We start from the raw sequence: 17,081 nt of genomic DNA on the forward strand, positions 1-17,081 counted from the left end.
CAGCTTATTCATTCAGAGAAATGTAAGAGCTTGCTTCAGCATTAAATAGCCTACTAGTAGGGAATTTAAAATCTAGCTTTTAGATTATGTTTATACAAATAATATTGGTCTTCTTCATTCTCAGTGAATATTCACTGCTCCGTTATAAAACGTTAATGCAGGATCAAACTGGGGTGCCGGATCTATCATTCAATATAAGCGCCAAATGCTAGTTTGCTAATGTAGCAGGTAACCATTACAGGATATAATAAAACCGTATTTCGTAGGTGTTTATTATCACTTGCTTTGATTTTAAATGGATATAGGGACATTAAGACTTTAAATAATGATCTCACAAAAAACAGTGAGCACCAAAAATAATAGCTGTCCTGGGTAACTGAAAAGTCTCTTTGATAGACAGTAAGTGAAATCATGGATGTACTCTCATTACTGTAAATTATGTAACAGAAACATCATTAATATGGCCTTGAGCTAATCATCAGTGCAGCTGCGAAGGACCCATCACCATTTGGTGCCAGATCAATGACAAATCAAGTGCTGCAATATATATTACAGCCACCAGTAATATGGAATCACAGGTAGTGTTGTGAAAGAGTTTTGAGGGAAATGTGCAGCTGCTTCTGCAACAGAATTTACGATATTACTGAACTGTGAAATATTTATATATTATTTTGTAAGAATTGGTGTATAATGACTAAAATATATAAAAATTATGTTTTTTAACATACACCCATATTCTTGCAATTATTTGGCATCAGGTTCACTCATGTAGGTGTTTGTCGGTTAAAAAAGAAAAAAAAAACACACACTTTGTTCTGTCCATTTTTGTCTTAATTTTTTGCAAGATGCAATATGGAAAAGGTGTTTTTCTTACATTGTAACCCCATAAAAACTGTTTATTTGTGTTTTGTGGTGTGCAGACATGATTGTTGAGGTGTTACATTAAAAAAAAATGACTCACATTTCAAAGAAATTTGGAAGTTTCTAATTTTTGGCTTTTGTGGCAGACATCTTGGACGCCATCTTGAATTTTAGAAAATGCCCATGGATACCAGCTGGGCATCATGCAGATTCTGACTCTATGGCATTTCCTCTATCAGAAGAAAAAAATAACCAGCATGGGGTGTACTTTCGCAAGGTTAGAGCTCAAACCCGATGTTGGCTTCTGGACTAAATGCCAAAAAGATATGTATTAATCACGGCTGAAAAATGTTGTCCACTGGAAGGAAGTGATTTTAACTATTTTTAACACAAGGAAGGAACCAAAGACCAGAAGTCCACAATATTGTTCCCTCCAAGGAAAATATAAATAACAGCCAAATTCAAGATCTTTTCATTTTAAGATGCCTGGACACTGCGTTTAAAAGAATGGAGATCATAAGATGTAGAAATTCAGACAGAGGAAGGCAGTTTCACAGTTGACCTGTTGCATATACGAACGACTAGGAGTAACGGTTAACTCATGTATCTGAGATTTGGACAGAATAGGGATGAGAGTTTCCTGCTAGAATGGTAGTACATGTCCTCCATAGTGGTGGAGGAATGCAAGCAGATAACGCAGAGAAGCAGTGACTATTAAAGCAGCAATAGAAAATGAGTTAAAGATGCAACAATGCAGTAAAGTGACAGAGGTTGAAGGGAGCCAGTAAGAGAAGGAGAGTAAATGGGACGAAAAGCTTTTGACTCCGCCTTGTCGTGAAGAGCCGAGTCTCCCCTCACATGAGAGTTGTGCTCAACTCAGAGGCGAATAAAACCTCTGCATAGTCATCAACTGTGCAGGGGAAAGAATGCACAGATTTGGCTTAGCACACCTAATCTCTTAGAAGAATATTTTATTTCCAAGATAAATCCCGAGAGAGTGAAATTCCAAGAATGTTCATTGATGATGCAAGATTGAGCTGGATATTGTTAAAAATTATATTTTGGGAATCAGAAGATGTAAGTATGAGCTTTTCGTGCATTAAAAACAAGATTGTTTTTACCCTAATCAGAGATATGAGTCAAGGAAGATATTAGGTGTGCCATAGCCTCATCCCTAGTTGTTGAAATAATTGCTGAGATGGATGCTGAGAGAAGTAAATGGAAAGGTGAAGCGTGGAGTCATCAATGTATGAGTGGATAAGGTTAAATGTACAGCTTAGAAGGCCAATGATAAAAAGAAAAAATAAAGTTGGTGATAGGACAGGACCCTACGAAAAACCACTATTGATAGTTCTGAGAACAATGGTGGCGGTCTACAGTAACAGCTATAGAACGACCAAAAAGGAAGCTAGAGATGAAGGTACAGACAGATGGATAGAAAGCGTAAGAAGGCAGTTTTGAAATAAAAAATTTATACCAGACTTGTTCGAAAGCCTTTGAGATATGAAATTCCATGGCAGAGCCCATACTGGCAATCGGAATGAATATTATTTTAAGAAAGGTGTTTTAATTGTTTTGATAAAATTCAAAACATAAGAAATACAGGATGGTAAATCAATTGGACAATAGTTAGAGGGTTAGGAATTGTCACACTTCTTTGGGTAGTGGGGAAAGAAAGCAAACTTCTAGCAAGGAGGAAGGGTACAAGTCGGCAGGCAAAGGTGAGAAAGTTTACTTAGACCGAGTGTATGCACAGAAACAGAGTTCTTGAGGACAACAAGAGGGACCCCATCAGGCCCACATGCCTTGAAAGTTTTTAGGCCTGTGAAGGCAACAAGGCATCAACTGAAGAAATTCCATTGTCAGTCATAAGGAAGGCAGAGAGGGAAAATGATGGTGGAACAGCACTGGAATCGTCTACGGTGGAATTAGAGGAGAATGTCAAAAAAAGAATTCTGCCTTTTCAGTAGAAACAACAGCTACAGAGCCATCAGCGGGAAGAAGAGGGAAAGATAATGAAGTATAAATGTTGCAGGGGCTTTTCGCAAAATGGTAGATGGAGTAGGAAGAATTTGTGTGGTATAGTTCAGAGCAGTTACTGCTTTCCATTCTGTCACTAATACGCCTATTCCCTTACCACACTGACTCTATTATTCCTAGATTATATATATATATATATATATATATATATATATATATATATATATATATAAATAGAACAGAGGAAGGAAAAACGAATGAATTAAAAAAATAATCCGTACACCAGATGACTGGTGTCCTCCATTCATAAAAAGTCTGTGACAGTTGGACTTGAACAGCTGCTGGTTGAAGTCTGGGGGGAAACAACTCCGGGGAAACGAGTTCCAGAGAGAAGCAGTTCGAGGAATAGAAGAATTCTGATAGGAGGAAGTTGTGCAAAATGGCTGTGTGACATTCAAGTCATGAGCGCTACCAGATGTCCGTGTAGCACGAGGGAAGGCATGGAGAAGTGGCTCAATGGAGGCAACTTCGTCTGGGCATTTGCATAAAAGTATCTGTAAAATACTGCAAAAGAGGCGACAATCCTTCTTACTTGTAGGAGAGGTAGTTTATTTGAAAGAGCAGGGTTATTAATAATTCCAACAACTTTGTTCTGAATTTTGTCAAGTTGATTTAGTGCAACTTCTCCACATCCATTCCACAAGGTTTAGCAATATTCCAGCTGAGAGTGCACATGACTCTTAAAATTATAGCTAACTACTTGTTAGTGAAGAAGTTACGGACTCTGAACAATAATCCAAGTTTCTTTGGGGCGGTTTTAGCAAGTGTTTTGACATGAAAGGTCCAGATGTGGGCATTGTTAAGTGAAACACCGAGAATTCAGTACTTTTGGAGATGGAAATATTAGTAGCACTGAGGATAATATAGCCTACAAATCTTGCAATATCTGTCTATTAGTAAAGTGTATATATTAAGTTTTACTAGCATTAAATGAGACAAGGTTATTTTGTCCCCATTCAGTGATATTAGATAGGTCTTGATTTAAGGAGATGGCTGTACTGAGCTGAAAGTTAAAGACATTAAACTCTGTGAATGTGTGTCTGAGTATGAATGAACTATGAAGTGCTGAGTCATCTGCATATGAATGGATGGGATTGTGGGTGACAGGTAAGAGATATACTGAATAAATTGTTTGTTGCACTGAAACTATTGTCCTACAGCATCAGTATTCATTGGGTGTACTTCCTGCTCCAGTTCCACTGCTCTTCATTATTCTAGCTTAGGCTACTCATTCCTTTGCACACCATCTCATTTCTCCACTCCTACGTTTGATGTTTTCATGTTGCCATGCAGGTTCCGCGGTCGACGAACGAACTTGGTAATTATGGTGTTTTTTTCCTTTTTTCAGTTTGTTCCTTTGTCTAAGAAGTTATATTTTAATCCCTGTCTGACACACAAAATGCTCTTATCTCTTTTCCTTTGAATTTTGTTGGACTCAGTGTTTTTGATCCATCAGTAAGAGAAGGGCATGCTGATTCTCTGCACTTGCTTTTCTGCACTGAGAAATATTTCCCTTTATCTTGATATCTGGTGGAAGGCTTCGGGGTAAGGTAAGGATGACTGGGCAAGGTTAAATTTTCCACCCTATAACTCAGACGGAGGAGTTGAGAGTCAAAAAGTCCAGAGAGACTATAATCCACTTAAAAAAAAAAAAAACAAGTTCTGTACCTTTTGAATGTCTCATAGACACCAGGATATTTTAAAATATAGCATTTAATATTCAAGAGAACCTTGAATAAGGTATAGTCGCGACGCGTGACTCTGAGGTTGTTATTATAGTGCCCTGGCAACCTATCATTCAAAAGTGCGTCTGATTTCTTGTATAATATGAGACGCATTAATTCGTGTATAATATGTTCTTGTATAACAATACTCGTGTATAATATATTCGTGCATAATAATATTCGTGTATAATATGATACGAAGTCGGACGCACTTTTGAATGGCAGGTTGCCAGGGTACAATAACGTCAACCTCAGAGTCGTGTGCCGCGAGTATAGTAGTTGAACTTTATCCTCATTTTTACATTCACAAAGCATAATTCCCAACATATGATTCATAATAAATAAATGTTCTAATTCAGAAAGTAGGATACTTATATAATGACATATTACTTTTTTCCATATCAGACCGAATATCAAATTCATCAAATTTTTCATCAAATTTAGACTCCTTATATATGACTTCTTTTATGTGCCTCATACATACATAGGGGGTATCTCTCTCAAAAAAAGAGAGAAAATATTATATATATATATATATATATATATATATATATATATATATATATATATATATATATATATATAAGGGAGCATTCGCTTTCGACCTTCACGTTGACCTTCAAAAAATGTCACAGGTCAAATCTGACATCACATATGGACACCCTGGACATGACTTCCTACTGTATATGCATTTCATACAAACATAGGGTCAATCTCTCAGAGAAACAAAGATATAAGAGAAAATTGACATTTAACCTTGAAGATGACCTTGAAGGAAAAGTCATAGGTCATATGTGGCATCACATTTAGACTGACGATATATGACTTCCAATATAAGTCTTTTAGAACATGTAAACCTATCTGTTAAAGTAAGGACATATAAAGTGTTTAAAGTTTCAAAAATAGAAAGTTGGTCATAAATCGGACAACTTGGATTAAAAAAAAAAAATCGAGAAGACTGGCATCAACCTCCTCTAAGGCCCTACAATCATATAAAATATGAGAAAATTCCAGCAAACGTTTCTAAGATACAGTACAGCGTGTAACGGACGAACGGACGTACAGACGAACGGACATGGCCTAGCCTAAGATTCCACTTCGTGTGAAATGAAGTGGAATAACAAAGGATGAAAAATAATAAGTCAGAAGTCAAGGGTACAGGGCAAGGATAGTTTGAAGAGTTTTCATCCAACGTAGATCAAATTTGGCGGGCGGGTTGAGGCTCGGCGGAGAAATCTGTTAATCGATTTTTAGAACAATAAGTGTTCTAAGGTTAAGGTCATAGGGCAACGTCAAATATTCAGCCCTTATATGTCACAGGATGCTGCGCTCTGAATGTTTCTTCTTATTCAGTCTTTAATGTTATCTTCCTGAAGCATTACGAGAGACTTTCTGCTCGATGATTTGTGTGCTTCTCTGACAAAATTAATAAGGAAAATGTAAAACAACTGTATCCTTAACAAGATCGAGCGTGAGCCTGGCTTCACCTCATGCTTCAACCTTCTTCACACCTCTCAAGGCTTTTATTTTTTTTTCCTTTAATATAATGCTGGGAATAATGTTTCCACCACATGTCTATCCAGAGGAGATTCTTCTTTCTTGACTTCAACGATGTATAATTGGCATAAAAACAAGGTTTGTTCTTTGTGCAAGGCAACACAGCAAAATACGGTCTGCTGCTTTACATTGGGCAAGTATCCGGTCTTCCTAGTGCCCTCAAAAGTCAGCATTGTTATCGCCGACACAATGTCACATCAAACCTACTGGTTGGGGCAGCGCACCAAGGAACGAAAATATAACACACTTACTCCACTTCACAGTTGTGCTCGTCATTTCGAGTGGAATTCCACACACATTCGAGCTATTTGGCTTTGTAGTTTCCACTTTGAGACATCTTACTTTGTAATTTTGACTTCATAACCTCGATGATGTCCGTTATTTTTACTACTGGCACATTTTTTTTTTCCTAGTAATGAGGAAATACGGAAAAAATCTTGAATTACTCTTTTCCGTAATGATATATATTTTTAGTCATTTTGCACCGACAAGATTATTATTAACTTGTTTAATAAAAACTCTTCCATGGTAAGGCGTAATTATTCTTAAATCTTTCTTTTTGTATTTCTAAGCAATAAATTTCAGCCTAGTGGGATCTCTTGTGCTTCAGTGGTTAAAGATGTAGTCTGCATTTGTACGCCCCCAGATATGATTCTTTCTCTCACTGTATGTTCCCTTTTCATCTCCAACCTTTCCTCCTCCTCCTTCTCCTCCTCTCGCCATTTGCTTCCCAGTCCATTGACCTTCACTTTCAGTGGTTTCCTTCCCCCCTCTCCCCAAACCCAGAACCTAAAACTCCACATTTTTCTCTTTTGTCTCTCTCTCTCTCTCTCTCTCTCTCTCTCTCTCTCTCTCACACACACACACACACACACACATCAATTTGGCTTTCACTTTTCCGCGGGCAACATTCCAGTTATTTTTGCCTTACTTAGAACTCCATTACAAACAGACCCCCCACCATCATCTTATTCACTCTTCTACCACAAAGGCTTCACTACGTTATGCCTCATTTTCTCCTCTCCTTCTCCTTCCACACACCAGTCCTTGGTGCTTCTCTTCCTCCCACAGCTTCCCTGTCCCTCTCCCTCGACTTCCCGTCTCTTCATACACCTCTTTCCGTTCCCTTTCATTTTATTTCTCCTCCTCACAAGTTTTCTTTCCTCACTCTCTCCTGCTCCACACACCTCTCACTTTTTCTCTCCACCTTCTCCCTCCACAATCTTCTCCCTCTCTTCTTCCCAATTTCCACACATCATTTCCCTGTCCTCCTCTCTCCTTCCACGCACCTTTTCTTTGTTCCCTCTTCTCTCGTTATGTTCCCTTACCTACCACACGCTCTTCCCTCCCTGTTTCTATACACTCTGCTCTCCTTCTCCCTTTAACACACTTCTCCCTCTTCTTTTCATTTTTATTCCCTCCACTTTCCATATGCCTCTTCCACCCCACATTTCCTCTTCCCACCCTTTCCTTATCTTTCTCTGACTACCTCCTTCGTTCACCCCCCCCCTCCTATCCCCCGAGTATGCCTCTTCCCTTTACTTTTCTTCCCTCCCTTTCCGCATGCCTCTTCCCTTTACATTTCTCCCTCCCTTTTCACATGCCTCTTCCCCTCCCTTTTCCTCTCCTCCATTCCTTACCCTACCCTTCTCTCACTAACCCCCCTCCGCTTCACCCTAGCACGCCTGCAGTATCTTTGTGCGGAGAAGTAAAGAGCAGATTTGTCGTCCTAATGAGACGACCAGTGCCACGTAATCCCTGACTCATTTCCGACCCCCCACCGTGTGTGTGTGTGTGTGTGTGTGTGTGTGTGTGTGTGTGTGTGTATGTGTGTGTGTGTGTGTGTGTGAGAGTGTGTGTGTGTGTAATCCACAGGAGAATACACAACACACATTTTTCCAGTGCCGTCGAAGTACTAAGTATCAACTCAAGACCATGATCAGGATCACCACCTTCACCCGAGACACTTTCGTACCCACTTTTCTGGCGTTAACATGAATTTCAGGAACAAAATGTATTATAGTATAATCCGTATGAATGGAGTAATGATTTTCTATTATTTCCTTCTACTTTAGTTAATCCTTCAGCCTGTGGTAGTCTTTCATTAGCTCAATGATATGTTTGGCGATGCCAAGAAGGTATCATAATAAAGACACTGAAACTTATCGCTTTAGCCAGAGGACCGTCCTTGACCCTTACAGTGTAATAGGGCAGGTGTAAGATATAGCAGGAGGAAGGAAACGTTTCAGGCGATGGACAGCTGAGAGAGAGAGAGAGAGAGAGAGAGAGAGAGAGATCATAGGAGTACATGGAAATAAAAGACAATAGGAGACCTCTAGTCCTATTACGAGGTTATCCGTTGTAAAAAAAAAAAATGCTAAGACTATTAGATCTAACCAGCGTTTAAGAAAAAAGGTTAAAAAAGAGCAAGAGTCTCCCACGCCCATCACATCATCCGGTAAAGCCAGCAGGAAAATGATAGAAAAAAATATCATCTTTGTTAGAGAGGCAGGTTAGGAATGACTATGCAAGATGTAATATTGATTCTACCGTCTTGTAAAAGACAGAGCGTACACAATTACAGAATATTATCTTCATTAAATAAACGTTTCACAGTTGTCAGCATACACTTCATTCTGGAAATAAGACTCAGGCAGTTATAGCCTATAGTCTCAAAATATTTGTCTAGCCGAATTTTATACGTATCACTCGTTGTTGTTGGTAGCCTATTCTATGTTCTGCTACGCGAATATTAAAGTGAAATTTCACTGTAGTAGTGTTGCACCTCTTCCATTTGGGTTACAATCAATTACTTCTAGTCACAGTATATCTAACGTCAAACATGTGAAGAATTTTAAATAGTTGTAGTAAATATACTCTGAGTAGTCGCCTTAAAGGGAAAAAAATATATATATATATTTACTTTTTTCGCTCTTCGTAGGGTAAATTTTGCAGCAATCGGATCATTTTTCTGGCTCTGGGTTGCACTGTCCTGAATCTGTCTTCGTCCATAATGTGATTCGGGGACAATTTGTGCGCACAGTTCTAGAAACTATCTAACTAATAACGTATAAAGTTCAGACATTACATCGGGCGTTTCATGATCAAAGTCGCTTACATTGAACCCGAACATTTGTTTGCCTTGTTACTAGCTGTCATACACTGTTTGGAGTTTTTGTGGTCACTGCTGATCCTAAATCCTAAACCTTCTCGTCCTTTACTGTCGTCAGTTAGAAACATGCAAGTTTCATAGGCTATCTGATGTTTTTGTCATCAAAGTTCATTACTTTGCAATTATCTATATTAAATTTCACCATCCATTTTTCATTTTATTTAATTAACTTAATCAGGTCGTTTTCCGTAGATTCACATTGTACTTTGGTAATGACTTTGCCTCCGATATGTAGGTCATCTGCAAATTTCTGTATCTTAGAAACGAGTCAACTTTCTCGTTTATTCATAATTATAATTAGTGAAAAGAATTGGCCCAGGAACTGTTGTTACTTTTAGTCCATATGATGATTTTCTGTTTATCACAACATGTTGCTTGCGATTTATTAAATCCTCACCAGTCCATGAGCCTTATTGTTAGGGAAGTCATGTTTTTCTAGAAGTCTTAGGTAAGGGACCCTATCAATTGCTTTCTGGAAGTCTAAGTCGATAACACCGATGATGGTTTTGCGTCCAAGTAATTTGCTTGTAAATTATTCAAGTCAATTGGGAGGCATGGTTTATTATTACGAAACCTGTGCTGATTATTACGACCTAGCAAGTGCAGCGAGTGAAGCGATGTTTATGTTCAGGTAAGAAATAAGTGGCCCGACACGATACAGCCTGACAGAGATGATTTTCAGATGCTAATAATTTTTATACCGTTTGAGATATAGAGGAGACTCTTTCGGCGGACAGTAGATACATTCAGTAAATTTTGTTTTAGCGATATATTTACACATGAGACCAAAGAAGCCCCTTAGAATCCCAGCTTTCCAAAGGAATGTACCGAAGACATGAATTGGCATGCTGCACCTTGAAGTCGAATTTTAAAAGATTTCCTGTTGTAATGCTATGTTTTCTTGCATGAATTCGAACAGTTAAGTATCGGATATCACGCTAATAATTTTACATGGACATGTGTTCTATGTTTTGGGGGTGAAATCAGCAAGGGTAAGCTCCAACTTTTCTGGGTTTTATCATTCGATCAACAGCCAAGCGTTTACCGACGCAGTTTGTTGGCACGGCAAGTCGGGAGCAGAGAACTGAACATTGTGCGTGTGATAAATGTTATGGCGCTTCGCTATATGCACATCCAGAGAGAAAATGTGACGGAGAGAAAGCGTCAATTATTCCTCCGTTTTTGTTCAATTACCTCACCAGAAATGTTGATAGTTTACACCAAGATGAAATTATGATGACACGCGTATGTACAAAAGCTTGCTCGCTCGACACGCGCACTTTACTGGTCTGTTATAAGATTATGGTTACTAAGTAACACGGTAATTTAATCTCAAGCAGTTTTCCCCAAAATTTTCCGTAGTACTGTAGTTAGGCTCATTGGGCGGAATTTTGTGTCACGTTTTATACCGGTCTGTTTAAAGATAGGCAGTACTTTAGTGATCTTCCATTAATAAGATAATCTGTGTACATTGAATAATCCACTGGATTTTTTTTTATTTACAAGAAAGGCTAACTGCCTGCAACATTCACGAAGATATATCTGATCTGGGCCATTTGATTTATTTAGGTCGATATTCAGAAGATAGTTTAACACTTCTTGTCTTGTCACCTCGTTGATTGATAACTTACCACATTGTCCTGAGAAGTCCGATTTTGCGATGGGATTTTTTACGCTACTTTCTATTGTCAAAACACTGTGAAATGAGACGTTCAGAATTATTGCTATCGTTTGGTTATCATGGACTATATCACCTTCCAAGATTAGTAAAGGGACTATGTTATCATTTATATTTTTATTTCTTCCCACATAATGAGAAAGTAATTTAGGGTTTGATTCTGTTTACGAAAATATTTTTACTCATATAAGATATTCGGTACAGTCATTGTGATATCCCTAACGTTTATATTTTTTATATGCTCTCCTGTTGTGAACGATGATATCTACAGTATTCTTCAACATGCAAACCGGTTTATTAATGTCATTATTTATTCACGTAATCCATGGTATATATTTCATTCGATAGACATCAGTGGAATAGTGAATACTTCCCACGTCTTTAACGTTACTAACCTGTAGTGTCTTAATCCAGTTGGTGCTGGGAATTTCGAGGTTAGATTTATTAAAAGTTAAGAACTAACAGGCTGTTTTTCCTGGTCTTGCTGTTGATTTCAACTTCAAGTCTAATGATATTATGATTTATGTTGCTATAGTTTTCACCAACTTCACACAAATTTATTAGGTCCTTGTCTGTTGCAAGGGCATGGTCGATTATTTTATTTCCACACATCAATGTATTCGTTGTCTGACTTAAATATGCATCTTCTATCAGTTCAGGCAACCTTTTCTCTTGTTTGTCTACACTCGAATTTTGTCCAGTATTCACATAATTTAAGTCTCCCCAAATAATGCAGTTTGTTTTTTATTACTTTTTTCCGCCATACAACAATGTGTTGTTTTCTCCACCTAACTTGGGCGGTCTGTACCCTAACCCATAAAAATAGGTTTATTACTATGTGAAACTTTCGACATACAAAGAATCGTATGTTTCAACATCCAGTTTACCAATCAGTGCTGCACTTATACTAGGATTCCGCGCTAAATTCGTGCAGCAACAATTTTTCAAGTATTTTATAGTTATGCAGCAATACACTCTCCAAAAAGGTGCTTACCACGAGAGTTTAACCATGATTCTGTAATCAGAATCATGTCAGGATTTTTGGTAGTTGCATAGATAATTAATTCTTATTGCTTTGAAATACTAATACTCTCAATTATATACATAAAAGTCACAATACAGGTGGATCTACTACGGCTTTAAGACGCACTGAAATTACCCCTGTTTAATATTTTTAAAATCCTCATTCAGTATGGCGACACTTCTACGAGCCTCTGATGTGACTCTGTTACTCTCCGCAATAATCCCCTCATTGTATATCTGTGTTTGAGGGGAGGTCAATTTCACCTGATTGTTGTCTGATCTCATGTTTGACCCTATCACCATTGGCCTCAGGGACTGTATAGTTAACAGCTACATCATTAACTGTCCCTCTTTCTATCTCTCTTATACTGCCTAAGGCATCTCTAACACTGCCAACTGGAATCCTACCTAACCTAGGTTTTCCTGCCCTATTAATATTAAAGTTGTCTCCTTCATGCAAGCTCTTGTCCTGACAAAATTGTCTCAATAATCAACTAACACAACACACTCATTTCTAGACAGTCCTTCTAGCCTACTACTGAATCATTCTACCCATGATCTTAGAACCAACGTTAGATCTTGCTGTCAGATCACAGACAGCTTCATATGACAATCCTTGAACTACCCTATAAGGATCCTATACTTCCTAAGTATTTTGTCTGACCTTCCTGAATCTACATTATTAACCCATTGTAGCCCAGTGTCCAGAATACTGGACAGAACTGGGATTTTTCAAGCCTTTATAAAGTAGGGAACCCCCGGGTAGGGACCTATGAGCTTCGCGACCATGAGCCGATAGGCGGAGGGCTGTAAGCTTAGTACCCACCCAGTGTCATGCCTCGCCCAGCACCCCTGGGATTCAATGGGTTAATCGCTAAGACAGTACAAAAAGTCTTCTGAGGTATTGCTGACTAAATCATTAGTATTATCAGTAACGTCCTGTATGCTACACCCAGGGATGCAAAAAACGCTTCCTTCTACATTCCTTAGCACAAAATTCCGTCTCCTGATGCCTCAACGAATCCCAGACAAGTATGAGGCTAGGCTCATCCTGCACTTATTACTCTAGTACGTGAAACCTATTCCTTAAAGGTTACTTACCTTAGCCTTGCACCTTCCCTTGATTGACTGGAACCCATCATTATCATCTTCCCTGGTCTCACCCTTAACTATTGTTGTTTATCAGTTATCTACTTTGCTTTGCACTTCTGTTTCCACTTCCCCACCTTCACACTCACTATTTCAGCCTCATCCTCCCAACCTTTCAAATTGTGACTCAAAAAGAGAAGTGCCTCACTGTTTTTCCTAATTTTAAAACTAAGACTACTTGCTAACTCACAGATCAAACCATACGAATTCTTTCCTTCCTCGCTCACCATAAAGTTTCTTAGAAACCCCTTCGAGCATGAGGAGCTGGAGAATCACTGGGCAGGCGCCATTTTAACGAGTGCATGGGAGAGCTTCGGGCATGTCCTTACCTGAGCCAGTGAGAGAGAGAGAGAGAGAGAGTGGAGGGGGGAAGAGGGAAGTGTAGGGGTGAGAGGAGGGTATGAACGCATGGGGTATAATGTGGGATGATGTAGGATAGGAGGATGTAGAGGATGAGAACTTGTGAGGTAAGGGAGAGAGAGAACATGGCGCATTGAAGAGATGGAGAAGTGAAGGATGCCGGGGTGGGTGAAAGCAATTAGAGTAGTGGGGAGAGATGCTGGAAAGATGGGAAGAAGGTGAAGGGTGAAGGATGGTGGGGACTGGATAGACGAGTTTAGTTGAGGGGGAAGTGTTCAAACGTGAGGTGAAGGAAAGGTTGAAGGGTTTTAGAGAGCTCAAAAAGGGAGGTACGCGAAGTGTTGGAGGCCAAAGGGAGGAGAGGGAGGAGTGAGGAGTGACGTAGGTGGGAAGACAAACGATGGTGATGATTAAAGGTGAGGAAGGGATGGATACAGCAGACAGGAGGGGGATACAGAGGAAGAGTGTTTTAAGTAAGAGTGGATAAGTTAAAGTGGGGGAGGGAGGGAGAAATTAGGTAGGGGGCTGGGCATGTACTGGGTTATAAGAGCCTGTGATGGTAGTGGGGGTCCATGAGAAGGTGGGTAAGTAGTGGAGGGAGGGAAAGGTGGTTGGCTGTGGGGAGAAGAGGAGGGAGAGGGGTAGAGAGTAGAGAGTACAGAAGCGGGGAGTGGGTGACGGGCACTGGGAAAAATCAATGTGCGTGTCTGTGGTCAATCATTAAACGTGGTCAGTAATGGCCCGGTCAGCTAGTGGCCACCCTAATGACGTGGAGTCACCAATCAGCACATTCCACAGTCTCTTTTATTTCACCTAATGACTCAAAGTCATTGCCCACCACAATGCATAGTCTCTCTTATCTCACCCAATAACCTGCAGCCACAACTTACCACAATCCGCTATCACTCTTATTGTCACAGGGTTTTTAAAAATAAATGCGATTATTTAATGATAATGTTCGATAATACCGAAGAGCAGGGACAATGAATTGTCTTGCTAAATCAAGCAATGATTACTTTATGCCGGCCCGCTTCACCGACTCTCTCAGAACGAGAATTTATAAACTTTCTCAACAGTACACAGCAGAGACTAATTACTCACAATTGCTGTTTATTAGTACTGTTAGCCTCTGGAGAAAGTTACTTCACCCCTGACAATAAATAACTAATACTATTAATAATATCAGGTTCTTGCGGATGCGCTAAGGCACAACGGATTTTAAGCTTAATACAACAAGACTGGCCTAAGTACCAGTTATGAATAGCAAAACGTTTATGCAAGCTAGGAGCTATAAGGGAAATAAGCTTAATTATGGAGAAATGAAACACGAGTTTACATTACATTACGTTCAAAGAAAAAGAACTGTTAAATTTATTGATTACACAGGAATAAATTTAACGTTACATTTCAAAATGAATTCAAATAAAGAGATCGCACTCACTCACTCACTCAAAAGCTAAATTCTTACGCCTAGGAAAACAACATGCGGCGCAGCCGGCCAGCATGTGAGGAAACAGCACACTTAACTAAACTCTTAAGTCTAGGAAAACGAAAAGAAAATACTGGTTAATGTAGCGTATCACCAAGGAAGGGTGGGAGCCTCGAGAACTGTAGTCTAGTGGAGTCTGGGTGCTAGATGACCTCTCTCACTCTCACTACTGGAGCACAACAACCTCACTCCGTCGCGACAGACAAAAGACTGAATTCAAATACGATGTATGGGGTAATGCACAGGCCACCCGGAAGAAGGCGTGGCCAACGGTTGAGGCAAGCAGGGGCGAACAATATAGAAACAATAACATCGCTCAGTAGAGCACTTAATGACGTGCATTAGAACGGTCACTTTTGAAACAGTGACGAATGTTTTGAAAAAAGTATACTGTCGAAATGGAGAGAGAAACGGTTAACTGAACGATACACAGTGAGTTTTCAACTAATAGTTCGTGGTTTCTCACAAAAGGAAAATGTCGCGAATTTGATTCGCGGCATTACGCCCCTACAAAATGAAATTTTTTCCTTATGGGAAAAAATTTGTGTATATATATATATATATATATATATATATATATATATATATATATATATATATACACATCCTAACTCAGTCACACAAGATTCACACTGTGGTGTGTGTGCTATCCTGCTACAGGAGAAAATCACTATAGCCAATGAGCGTAAAAACCTCGTATTTACTTTAATAGAGGCAAGCTTGAGGGAAAAAACTCCGTGACGACGGTGAAAATCCTGTACTTAGGTCAAACTGAGCGAAAGTTCGCTACATTTACACTGATAACTAATTGTTGTGTAGCGTGGTGTATGTGATACACGGTGTAGGTGTGACAGTTGTAGTGTAACTGTACCTATGTGTAAAATGACACAGTAAATATGGCGACAATGAAGACAGAAGAGAAGAGGCGGCAGCGTGCGGCAGACGACCAGCTGGCCCGCACAGCAAAACTGCTACACCCACTGCTGTACCTGCAAAATCAATTAAGGTGGAGCATCAAAAGTGTCAATGAGACAAAAAATCTTATTACATTACAATTACTCTCTCTGCCTAGCAATCAGTACATGCTACGAAAGGTACACTTTAGCTGAAAAATACGATTGACAGCCTAAGCTTCATACATTCGAGGTCGCCATTAATTTATTAGATACATTATTAACCAGGAAACGTAGTCGTAAGGGTTCTTAGCGGGGAAGCTCTAACCTGGCATGCACCTCGCTCAACATGCGGCGCAGCCGGCCAGCATGTGAGGGTACAGCACCTTAACAACATCCCATCACCCAGTTTAGGGGGAGCTCTAACCTGGCGTCCACCTCGCTCAACATGCAGTGCAGCCGGCCGGCATGTGAGGGAACAGCACCTTAATAAACTCTACGTTTATGATTAATGACAGGAAGCTGAGAATCGCTACGTAATCTCGGGCAGGTCACATTTTAACACCCACCGTGGATGTGAACATTCATGTGGATATTGTGCGACATTCCACAAGGTAATTCATACAGAGCCTCAGACTGTCTCTGCGGGATTCTCAAACTTCCCCCTTAACCTATGGTATACATGTATGTACAGGCCCTGGATATACTGTGTCATATGGGGCCAACAAGTGAGACATCAGGTCTACACTTTTAACTGGTCCTTGGATTACTCAAATCTCTGAGAACGCCTATGTTACGGAACCCAGCATACAACAGTTGCCCGTTTTAGTCAGCAGTTAGCAGGCAAGACATCAGGTCTGCACCTACGTTATTACTTCCCTTAATGTATCTCACAACAAGGTTAAACTGCTGTAAATACAGTGTCCAGCGTGACAACCTTGCATTAGCCGTCTTGGTTGTGCTAAGACTAGTGAGTGGCATATGATCAGTTTCCAGAGTGAATGGTGCCCCAAATAAATAATAATAATATTTTTTAACACCATCAACCACAGTCAAGAGTTCCTTCTCAACAGTACTGTAATTCCTCTCAGCGGGTTTTAACCTACGGCTGTGGTATGCCACTGGGAAGATTCCA

This window comes from Coenobita brevimanus, chromosome 18 (genome assembly GCF_032717465.1).
Source record: "Coenobita brevimanus isolate Jiangsu-jjx chromosome 18, ASM3271746v2, whole genome shotgun sequence".
NCBI lineage: Eukaryota > Metazoa > Arthropoda > Malacostraca > Decapoda > Coenobitidae > Coenobita > Coenobita brevimanus.